At 37.8% G+C, this 12300-nt stretch overlaps 1 protein-coding gene and 1 long non-coding RNA gene across 3 annotated transcripts in view; one reads left to right on the top strand and one right to left on the bottom strand.

Annotated features, from left to right (window-relative positions):
• LOC140519712 (uncharacterized) overlaps positions 1-12300 on the bottom strand; it is an 83840-nt gene that overhangs the window by 4803 nt on the left and 66737 nt on the right. The gene's annotated exons all lie outside the window — the stretch shown is intronic.
• The window catches only part of LOC140519711 (epididymal-specific lipocalin-8-like), a 30314-nt gene continuing 21404 nt past the window's right edge, over positions 3391-12300 (top strand). The window contains exon 1 of the mRNA XM_072633019.1: positions 3391-3504. The gene's annotated coding sequence lies outside the window, so the exon portion shown is untranslated. The remainder of the gene's footprint in view (positions 3505-12300) is intronic.

Genomic DNA, 12300 nt, shown 5'->3' with positions numbered 1-12300 from the left:
AGGGTATGATACTCTATGTGGACAGGGGGAAAGGAAAGAGAGAAGAGGAGGGAAGGGATGGGAAGGGGAGGGAAAGGAAGGAAAATGGAAGTACAGAAGGATGAAAGAATGGGAGGAAAAAAGGAAGTGTGAGAAAAAAAAGAAGGAATTGTTTCCACAGGGTTAAAAACTGCAACCAGCTTTGCAGGAGTGATAACAGGATGTAAGTCAGAGGTGACTGGTTCTAATCAGAGCTGTGATCTAGCAGAATCAGGTTTCTGATTAAGAAAAAGGTCAGAAGCTTGTATGTATACTTAATGAGCTGTTTAATATTATCCAACATACCCCCAGGGTGGAGCAAGCTAATTTAAAGCACTTGTGATACATGATGGAAAGGGAGAACATATCAAGAAGAAGAACATGAAGTGGACCATTCAAGAGGTTGAATCTAGTCAATGGAGAGCAAGGGGAGAAATTTGATTTGGGAACAGGAAATAAATAGTGTTGCATTTGTCTGAACAAATGTGTTCCTTTAGGGAGTTACCCATTCACAAGGAATGTAAAATAGAATGAGAACTTTCCTGGCTTAACAACAAGTATTTTCTTTCTAGAGCAAGCATGTTTCTCACAGAAGGAAGGAAGGAAAGAAGGAAGAAGCTGCATTGCCCAACTGGAACTGGCCAGTTGGGTCCCCAGTGGGGACTTATACTATTCACAGGGTATTGTTTGTCTTTCATCCTTAAAAAGAACCATTATTATCAGGAAGGTGATGCCATCATTTGCAATTGAATTGGACTTAAGTGAGTAAGGGCTGTGTAGCATCATCATCCTCACTTTCTCCTCCAGAGTCATCTAGGTCCAGTGGCAAGATATAGATCAGGATGACTGGAGATGGTCACCAGGTAGCTAGATCAGAAGATACTTAAAAAAATTTAGTAGGTCTTCTATTTCCTCTATATACTTTCTTATAATTCTTTGACTGTTCATGTTCTGCATGCAAGAAGAAACCAATAGTGCTAGTTTTTTTTAATGTTTCTTGGTTTTGTATGTAGCACTTCCCACCACCCCCAGTCTCCCCCACAAATAAATCCTTGAGATGGATACTATAGCAGAGAAAATTTTAAGATGGGGTAAGTCCAAACCAGAAGTCAGAACTATTTCTGAGATGGGGTAAGTCTAAACCAGAAGTCAGAACTATTTCTGAAAAGAGACAGAATCACTGAAAAAATCTGTTTCTTTTTTATTGCTTCATTGTATGTGACACGTTTAGCCTCTTTAGATGGGAATTCTGAACATGTTGAAGGGAATGTGTAACAGACCCTGAGATGAAATAAAATCCTATGAAGTTCCAGTACCAAGGTTTTACCATCCTAAATAAAAAAGGATTTCACTTTTATTTATATCAAGGTCATGTAGATAGGAAGTCCTGGAATCTCACCTAAGAGAAAGCTCAGGACAATTGGGCAAACTGGGTGAAAATGCTTTCATAGGTTTGTAACAAGGTTTCACAAATATTGGTCTGATATTGGCCAACAACAGCAATGTCTTCATCACTGAAAGGGCACATCTAGTTGGGAGTTTGAGGTTGTGATGTTTAAAAAGTTCAACAGACATAATTTCTGGCTCATTCATCACTTTACTAATAATGCTAGCATTTCAATAAAAGAGGTCAGTGGCACTCCTGAATGCTAAAGACAATCATGGTGGCAGGTTCACAGCTTATACAGCCTTGGAAAACTGGTTGCTACAGAGGGTGGCAATCAACTGTGATTGGTTAGCAAGCAATGAGAGAGAATGAATATTACAGTAGGGGCTGGACCTATTCTAATGAATTTTGATTATATCATCTACTTCTAACTTACTCCAGCCTTGGGCAATCTTATTAAAGAATTTATCCCCATCCAAGCCTTCCCCCACTCCCAGTAGAACACAATGGGCTTCCTCACCTGGGTGGGTTTGAACAAAATTGTTAAGAAAGTTAATCCAATCTCATCCTCAGCAATGCCTTTCAGTGACTGAGCTTTTGAAATGAAGATTTTAGAAAAAGGGAGAACTCTGGATCTTCTCAAATCTTTGGTTATTAATACTCATTTCAAGAGAGCTATCTTTTGGTTTTGGTTTAGTGCATTGAAAAAGTACTAGGCTATAACATCTTGGAGCATGAATGAATGCATTAAAGAAGGAAACATTTATTAAGCTCTTATGTGCAAAGCTCTGAACTAAGTTCTGACAAATTGAAAAGTAAGGCAGTCCACGCTTTTTAAGGCTGTCACATTCTGATGGGGGAGGGAACATTTATGAAAGGTATCAGCTGCAAGTCATATGCAAAGGTCCCATGCTCCTTAGGGAGCAGTGACAAAGCAGATGTTATGCTTCTTCTTTAAGGTCATATCTATTGATAAAATAATATCAATTTGAGCCATTTGACAATGCCAAGGACATTGGTTATATGAAATTTCTTTTCTTGGTCATCATTACTTATAGCTGTAGCACATACAGGAATAGTTATCAGGCTGCATTTCCCCAATAGGAACTGTAGTATCTATTTTGCCATTACAAAATCCTACTCTGAGCCCTTATTGAAGCATGGAGATGTCTGTTATCAAAGATTATATCAGTGAGAGCAACTTCTGGCATGTTCTTCTATCATGGGGAGACCCTAAGGATAGCCTGTGCAAAAGATGGAGTCTGTTACCTGGGAACCCATGCTGCTAAGTCTAAAGAAAATGCATCCCTACATGAATTTGTTTGAAAATTAAAGAAAAAAAAGTTTAAAATGATCCCTCCATTTTATGTAGCTCTCCTCTATTCCTGTAGTGATTTTGGTGAAGTGGTGGAATGGTGGAATGAAGAATCATTATTTTTAGATTATGTATAAATAACTGATTTTATTGATAAATTTTAATTTAACACAGCACACAAATCTAAGTTTATAAGACCTAGTTCTTGCAAACAAGGGAGAAAAATAACACTGTAGAACTGTTTGTTGAAAGGATATTGAATGGTTGTCTATTGTGTTGTCTATTGTGTTTAATTTGAGTTTTATTGCCATTTGATGTCTTTTTCAATTGAAGTTTTATTTTTCCAACTAACAAAAGTACACTTTCTCTCTTTTCCCTTCTCATCTCATGATGGGAGGGGTTGATGGTGAAGAAAAATTCACTGCAACAAATATGTAAGGTCAAGCAAAACAAATACCTTCATGGTCCATTATTAAAAAATAGTTTCATTCTGCACCCTGAATCTGTCACTTCTCCATCAGGAGATGGACAGTTTGTTCCATTGTTATTCCTATGAAATCACAGATGATCATTATCTTGCAGTCTTCAAGGTTATTTGTCTTTACAATGTTATTGTTGTATAAATTGTTCCATTTATTTAATCTTCATATTAACCACCATGTATCAGGCACTGTGCTAAGTACTGTATAAATATTACCTTACTTAATCCTCACAACAACCCTGAGAGGGGGATGCTAGTATTTTCCTCATTTTACAGTTGAGGAAAAAGTGAGACAGACAGAAGGTAAGTGAGATAGATACCCAGTAATAGAAAAATTGACGGGACTTGGTGATTGGTTAGTTTTGTGAGAATAAGGATATATAAAATACATCTGCTATATGGAGAGCCTTGAGACTCAAGCAATGGTTGTGTCATTGATAGTAATGGAGATTCTGGAAGGGAGGTAATTTGGGACACAGGATATGTTGGTAGAGAAGAGCCATGATTACATGGTGATTATTCATTTTTTTGCGCTCTGTGTTCTGATCATATCAGGACATTGCTGTTCCCCATTAAAAAACAACATATTCCATCTCTCTCCTTTTGTGCTTTTGCACAAGTTGTCCCTTTTATGCCTGGTATGCTCTTCCTCCTCACTTCTGTCTCTTAGAATTCTTAGACTCCCTTCAAGGCTCAGTTTAAATGTTGTCAATACAATGCTTAGCTTGACCCCCTCAGTTGCCTATGCCCTTGTCCTTCCATTACCCATCTGTATTTGCTGCCTCCCAATAGAATGTAAAGTTACTGAGGGCAAAAACTTTTGCTTTTGTCTTTGTATCTTTAGCACTATGCAAGGTGCCTGGAATGTAGTAGGCAATATTATATGCTTGTTGAATTGTTGAATGTTTGAACAGGCAATGACAAGTCTTGGATACTGAGGTTCTTAGAGCAGATACTCATTCAAGAGACCCAAAGCAGTCCATCATGTTGGAAGCTAACAGGGTTGGCTTCACAACTGTCCCTACAGCCTTTGATGGACAGATGACTAGAGAAATTGAAGTCACTGCCACTAGCTCTAGGGATGAGCTATTGTATTGGGAAATCCCTGATGTTACTGAGGTCTGTTTTTGTCAGGATTCCTGTACCTGCAGGAAAGATCTTATTCTTATATTTAACTTAATAATTCAACCTCCAACTCCAGGTCCAACACTCGAAATCTACTTTGCCATGCTGTTAGGGAAGGCATTATCTTTTGGGTATAAGCTGTACTATGTGGCTATGAAGCTCCTTTCCAACTCTGAATGCATATGTGACACCAGCTTAAAGTTGTTGTTACATGTATTTCCCAGCTTCTTTCTTTTTCACTCTATGTGGAGAGCCAGTGTGGCATAGTGAGTAGAAAGTTAGACTTGAAGTCAGAAGGACTTGGGTTCAAGATCTATCTCTGATATCTCTTGACTGTGTGACTTGGAATGTCACTGGACCTCTTAGTACTCCAGGCCACTTTCTATAAGTTGTAGGAGAGGAGCCAACTTGCATCGGTAGAGGGAATTTTTTTCATGTAGAAGGTCCTTATATTTATGACACCACAGGTTCAGTTCCTAGCATTTTTATCTTATTTTTTTATGCGTCCATTCCAACCCTTAGAATTTTGTCAGAATTATGTACTTATTGTGTGGTTTGTCCTTCATTCTTGAAGGGGATCATGACATCAGGAAGATGATGACATGACTTGTAATTGACTTTGATTTGGGTGAGGGAGGGCTGTGCAAAGTCACCAGCCTCACTTTCTCCTCCAGAGTCATCTGGGTCCAGTGGCCAGATATTGATCAAGATAATTGAAGATAACCCAGGATGCAGTGGGAGACCTTGGCCCTTTTAAGCTAAGGTCTTTTCAGGTTCTCACTTTGAGCAAGGCAACACCCATTCAATGAATAGGTCCCTTTAAGAAATGAGTCAAAGGATGACCCCTTTAATAATAATAAAAGATCAAACTGGGAGGGGAAGACTCTCAGAGTTGTTGACCAAAAGAGAAACACTTATTATTTACATTCACTCTCAGCCAGAATGGCCCCCAAAATAATTGATTCATTTGTTTAGGAAAGAACTCTAACAAAAATTGTTGATAAAGCTGGAAAGTAGTCTGGTAGAAATTAAGTTCAGTCCAATATCTTGTTCCATATTCTGCAATAAATTCAAGATGGATGTATGACTTTTATATTAAAGATCATACTACAAAAAAATCAGAAAAGAAGCAGATAATATACTTTTCACAGCTATGAATCTATGCATTTTTAACCAAACAAGGGATAAAAGTAATTATAAAAGATAAAACAAATAACATTGATAATACACAACTGAAAAACTTCTACAAAAATAAAATTAATGCATCTGGAATAAGAAGGGAAGTAGTTGAATAGAAGAAAAAAAATCTTTCTATCAAATAACTTTGTCATAAACACATATTCTTAGATCTGAACTCCTGTTCTGCTAAGGGGTGAGTCTATTCTTGCTTTTGTCTCATGTTCTATAAGTTCTTGGAAACCCCTCGTATTTTTCTGTGTGCTGAGGTTACTAATTTGGCAATGAATCAAACACAACAGACCTTTTGCCCTTGTGATTCATGAACTTAAAAGGATCCTGGAATTTAATGGAGTAGAAAGAGTTCAGACTGTTTTTTTGTGTATCTTGTCAACATCATAGAGTTCTCAGTGTGCTGAAACCTGGACCTTAATGTTGATGTAATCAGCACCAAGCCTGACCTTCAAGGTCTTCCATTAAGTATGCTACAACCTACCTTTCCAGATTTGTTTCACAACTTCAAGTCTCAGGGATTCTATGCTCCTCTAAGCTGAAGCATAGACAATTATCTCCATTTTCAAGGCTTTTGCTCATTCTGTTGCTTATATCTGCAATGTAACTTTGCCCCTTGCCCCTACCTGTGCTTATTGTCATCCTATACTGCTTCAAGGCCCAACTCAAATGTTGTCCCCTCTGGGAAACCTTCCTGATTCACCTAGTTAAGAATGCTATTCTTGTGTTCCAAAATATTTTTAACAGCTCTTTTTGTGGTGACAGAGAAGTTGGAAACTGAGAGGGTGCCTATTATTTGGGGAATGATTAAACAACTTATGATATATGAAGGTGACAGAATACTATTGTGCTATATAAAACAAGGAAGAGAATGGTTTCAGAAAAACCTGGGAAAACTTGTATGAATTGATACAAAGAGAAGTGAGCCAAAACAGAACAATTTATACATTAACAATATCATAACTGAAAATAAAATAAAATTGAATTAAAAAAGTGATACTCATTTAACTTTTTGGCACTTTGTACTTCTCTTATGCAAGTACTAAATCTAATTTGTACTAGATTTATCTGTATCTGCATATACTTTAAGCTCCTTGATTGCAGGGATTATATCTTATGTATATTTATATTCCATATTGTCTCTAGCTCTAGCTCAATGTATTGAATGTAATAGGGTCTTTTTATTCTTTTAAGGGAAGGTATTATGGAGGATACTGGTGAACTGGAGGTGTAGCAGTATATTAATAAATGCATATTGAATGAAGGATCTGAATGAGAGCATGGCTTTATTGCTGCTTTGTAGAAATATATTTTGGATCTATTTTTGTACTTAAGGAACAGCCTATAATAATAATAGTTCACATTTATTTAGTCTTTTTTGGATTATAAAATACTTTACATATATGATCTCATTTGATCCTCACCTTTGGGTGGGCTAGGTGCCATTTTTATTCCCGTTTTCAGGTGAGGAAAACAAGGCTGAGAAAGGATGAATGACTTGCCCAGGGTCACACAGCTAGTAAATGTTTGAAGTGAGATTAGAATCTAGGTCTTCCTAACTCCAGGTCTAGCTGTCTAAGTTTACTTTGCCATGCTGTTGTGGAAGACATTATTCTCTGGGAATAGTTTGTACTAGGTGACTTTTGAAGTCCTTTCCAACTCTGAAATTCCGTGATCCTGAGCATGGGAGAGTAGATGAACGCTTGTGCCATAGGCAAAAAAGGTGCTGATCCGGACCTCCAAAGTAAACTTAGTAAATAAAGGGTCCCCTGATTTCAGGTGATACTTAAAACCTCAATGTTGTTGTTGAGTCATTTCCAACACTTCATGACCCCATTTGGAGTTTTCTTGGCGAAGATAGTGGAGTGTTTAGTCATTTCCTTCTCCAGCTCATTTGACAAATGAGGAAACTGAGGCAAACAAAGTTAAGTTACATGCCAAGTGTCACACAGCTACTAAGTGTTTGAGGTCAGATTTGAACTCAGGTCTCCATGACTCCAGAGTTGGTACTCTTTCCACTGTGTCACCTAGCTGCCCCCTCAAGACTAAATACTAAATGAACACTGTCCCCTCAATTGTAAGTGAAATTCCTGATGGATGGAATACAGAAAAGAGATAAGAGGACCAAACATTGAACCTTAGAGAACAGCCACGTTAAGGTAATAGGAAAAGGATAAGAAGTAGTTAAGGATGAGTAAAGAAAATCAGCAGGTCATAGTGAAAAGAATGCTAGACTAAAAGTCATCAGTCAGGAGATCTGGCTTCAAATTCCCACCTTGGACTTTAACCAGTTCTTACACCATGGGGAAGTTCTTTGATTGCCCATACCTTCAATTTCTGCAGTCCAAATTCTGGGATCATTCTATTCGTAATACCTAGCTCAAGGAGTGCTGTGGAGGTGTTTTACATATACTAGGAATCTACCCCCAGAGATCTAATTACTTCCTCTAGGCCTATACCTTGCACATATCAAGGGCTTTCTTGAATGACTGAATCTTTTATATTAGTATGGACAACCTAGAATCTAGAGTAAGTAGTAAGGAAATAAGCATTTGTTAAGTGCCTACTATGTGTTACCTACTGTGTTAAGTGCTTTATATATATATATATAATATATAATATATATATATATCCCATTTAATCCTTATAACAATAACCCTAAAAAGTAGGTGCTATTGTTTTCCTCATTTTACAGTAGAGGGAACTGAAGCAGACAGTAGTGAAATGACTTGTCCAGGGTCATTAAGTGTTTAAGACTGACCATGAACTCTGGTCTTCCTGACTTCAGACTCAACACTTTATCCACTGGGCCATCTAGCTGATTATCTTATCTAAAAAGTGATCTCTTTCTCTCTCTCTGTTTCTATCTCTGTCTGTCTGTCTCTCTCTATAATGTAATAAGACAGGGAGTCATCAGGCTCTTCTAAATAAATAGAAGATATATCATCTAGATATATCTAGATCTTCTAGATATATGTAGCTAGTCTTATAACTCCGGGATTCTCTATTATCTGCTAAGGAACTGAGATATCAACTCTTGGAGAGTCCTTGATTCAGTTAAAATTAAAATTCGAGACAGCAGCATTGGAGCTGCCCTTTGTCCTGCTTCCTCATCCTCTTCACATGACTCTATTGCTATACATAGTGCCCATTCTCTAACTGAAGCAGCAAGGCACATTGAGGGAGAGAGAGAAGAAGGAATGTGGAGAGCAAGTTAAACTGTCACCACCTTGACCACCATCTCCCCTCAAATTGTGATGGAGATAGCTCAAGACTTTGAAATCAAGAGTCTTGGGAGTATCAATGTTTCCAACCCAATGACTACAGCTGTCATCTTGGGAAGCAACTACTATAGAGATGTAGCCAGGCGACTGCGCATTCTATAGCCACTGTTGCTGAAGACCCAGAAAGGAAAATTCTTGCTACCGAAGTCGTTGGCACTGTTAAATGATTCAACATCAGAAAATGACATGCTTTTATCAGTAGAAATAACATTAAAAAAGCAACATTAACATCTATTTGCCATTTCCTCCTGAGGATCGTGGGACTTATTCTTTCAGACTGCAGCTGAAACTTTATGTATTTCCCCCCCATTAGAATGTAAGTGACTTGAAAGCAGTGACTGACTTGCTTTGCTGTTTGTATTTCTTGTGCTTGGCACACTGATTTGCTTGGGCCGGGACCTATTGTCAACCTATCCATGATATCCTGAGTGAATTGGGTTTATAGCTTGGTCTTTGAGAAGGAAATTTCACCAGAAAACCTTAAGTTAACTAGGTTACTTTTGGCTGTCAAAATTCCCCTTCCTTTGGGCAGAACACCCTCAGGAAAGGAGAGGGGAAGAGAGGTAAAGAGAGTCGATGAGATGATGAGATGAGTTGCTCAAATGGAACTGGCCAATTGGGTCCCCATTCAGGTAGCTTGGACTACTCACAGGTTATGGTTTGTCCTTCATTCTCAAAGAGGACCATGACATCAGGGAGATGATGACATGGCTTTCAATTGACTTTGATCTGAATGAGAAAGGGCTGTGCAAAGTCACCAGCCTCACTTTCTCCTTCAGAGTCATCTGGTTCCAGTGGTCAGATATTGATCATAACTGTTTCTCTTTTGGTCAGTAACCCTGAGGGTCTTCCTCTCACAGTTTGATTTTTTTTTTTTTTGATTAAAGGGGCCATCCCTTGACTCACTTCTTAAAGAAGACTAATTACTAAATGGGCATAGCCTCACTCAAAGTGAGAACCTGAAATCTTAGCTTAAAAGGGTCAGCCTCTCCCACTGCATCCTGGGCCATCTCCAGTCATCATGACAGATATCTGGTCACTGGACCCAGATAGCTCTGGAGGAGAAAGTAAGGCTAGAGACTTTGCACAGTTCTCCCTCACCCAAATCAAAGTCAATTGCAAGTCATATCATCATCTCCCTGATGTAATGTTCCTCTTCAAGAATGAAGGACAAACCACAACCACAGAACCACAACCTATTGTGCATATAGTAAGCTCTCAATAAATGCTTTATCCATTCATTCAAGGAGCTATAGTCCTAAGGATCTTATGGGGAAAATGTTACCTCATTTGGGAAAAAAAAACCCTCTACAATCAAAACTCTATTTTGGACTCATATTTACCTTTGTTTATTTCATAAATTCTTTGTTCAGGAATCTAGGTACATGCCAGAACATCTGACAGCTCTGAAACTGATAAGATATGCCCAAGTTTTCATAAGATTTTTAAAATTCTGAACTTGATCAACTCTAACAAATGCGAACATTTACATATACAGCCCTCCCCCCAAAAAGAGGATTGTGCATGAAATGACAAATATCCATTGCATTCAGCTTTTAGAAAGTATATAGTATGTTTAGCACTTTAGTTTTTGAGCCATCTCACCCGTATTTTCCTCTGAATCTCTTTGTACTCTGTTCTACGAACTTAAAAAATTGTTCTTGGTTCATTCTTTTTGCGTTTGTGTGCAAGAGAGACTGTCATTACCCTATCTTCCTCCAATTTTCATTTCAAGTTTCAAAAATACAATATTCCCTTGTAACACATAAACATAGTTACTGCTTGAGGTTTCAAAAGAGAAACTGCAAACTATCGTATGAAAGATTGCTCTAAAATTCCCCAAGAGAAATGTAAATTAATACAAATCTGAGGTTTCACCTCAACCTTGAGTTTGGAGAATATGAAAAAAGATGAACATAGCAAATGTTGGCAGGGCTGCAAAAAGACAGATACACTAATGAATTCTTGTTGATAGAGCTATGAACTAGCCCAACTGCTCTGAAAAACAATTTGGAATTATGTTAGAAAAGTCGGTAAACTGAACATACCCTTTGACTCAGTGATTCTATTGCAAGGAAGTCAAAGACAGAGGGAAAGGCTTATCTATTTATACTGACAAAACTTTTTGTGGTAGTAAAAACTTGGAAGTAAAGTAGAAACCCATCAATTGTAGAATGGCTCAATAAATTGTGGTGTATGAATTTAATGGAATATTATTGTTCTGTAGGAAATGAAAAATATAAAGAATTCAGAAAAACTTGGGAAAGCTTGTATGAACTGATAGATTGAAGTTAACAGAACCAGGAGAAAAATATACACAATCAAGCAATTAATCATCAATGATTTACTGCGTCTGGGTAGCTACGTGGCAGAGGAGTCAAGAGGACCTGAGTTCAAATGACACTTAATAGCGGTGTGACCCTGGGTAGGTCATTTAATCTTATTTGCCTCAGTTTCCTCATCTGCAAAATGAGCTGGAGAAGGAAATGGTAAACTGCTCTGGGATCATTGCCAAGAAAACCCCCAAATGGGGTCACAAAGAGTTGGGCACACCCCAAAACAACTCAACAACAAGAACATTGATTAAGTGTTAGCTATGTACCAGACACTGTCCACCATAATAAAAAGGAAAACAGGATTGAAAGATATTAGAACTCTGCTCAGGGCAATGATGAAGCATGTCTCCTTCCTCTGGGTTGAGAACTAGTTGCAGAATCAAAGATTTATAGTTAGAAAGGACCTTAGTCCACCAGCCTCATTTTATGAATGAGAAACTGAAGCCTTGAAAGATTAAGTGGTATGTTGAAAGTGGTACAAATAATTGGTGGAAGATCTGGAATTTAAACCCTAGTCTCTTGACTTCACATCTAGCATACTTCCACCGTACTACACCAGGCTGCAGGTACAGAAAGAGGCATATTTATAAGATATGAACAATGTGCTAATTTGTTTTTGTTTAACTGTACTTCTGGGTTACAAGGAAGAGTTCCATTTGCGATTTGGGGAGTAGGCATTTGGTAGTGACTGATATAAAAAAAGCATCAATTAAAAAAGTAAAAATAACAGAAAAGAATTTCTTGGTCACTTTTACCTTTAAGTTCTTTTAAAGATCAAATTCTAATTTTCTTTAATTAACATTTATTTTATCTACCTTTCACCCCCTTCCCCATTAAAAAAAAGAAAGGCAAAATCTTTGTAACAAATATTCACAGTCAAGCAAAACCAAATTCCCATATTGACTGAGTCTAGAAATGTGTGCTTCATTCTGAATCTTAAGTCTGTACAAGTTCTCCTAGAGAGTACCATCATTTGTTGGCTTGTCTAGTAAGAATTCTGACCACAGTTTACACTCTGGTTCATTTTGGAGATAGCCAAATACAGCCTTGGAGCAAGTGAAGAGAGGGCAGAATGGATGACAAGAACTATGCAGCTCTGGGAAAGGTAATATTTTGGGAATGGATGGTGGAAAGGAGGGACATGGCCCACATGACATCCAGTTTAG

This window comes from Notamacropus eugenii, chromosome 1 (assembly GCF_028372415.1).
Source record: "Notamacropus eugenii isolate mMacEug1 chromosome 1, mMacEug1.pri_v2, whole genome shotgun sequence".
Classification (NCBI taxonomy): domain Eukaryota; kingdom Metazoa; phylum Chordata; class Mammalia; order Diprotodontia; family Macropodidae; genus Notamacropus; species Notamacropus eugenii.
Note: the sequence above shows the minus strand (reverse complement) of the source record. Positions and strands in the feature narration are given on the sequence as shown.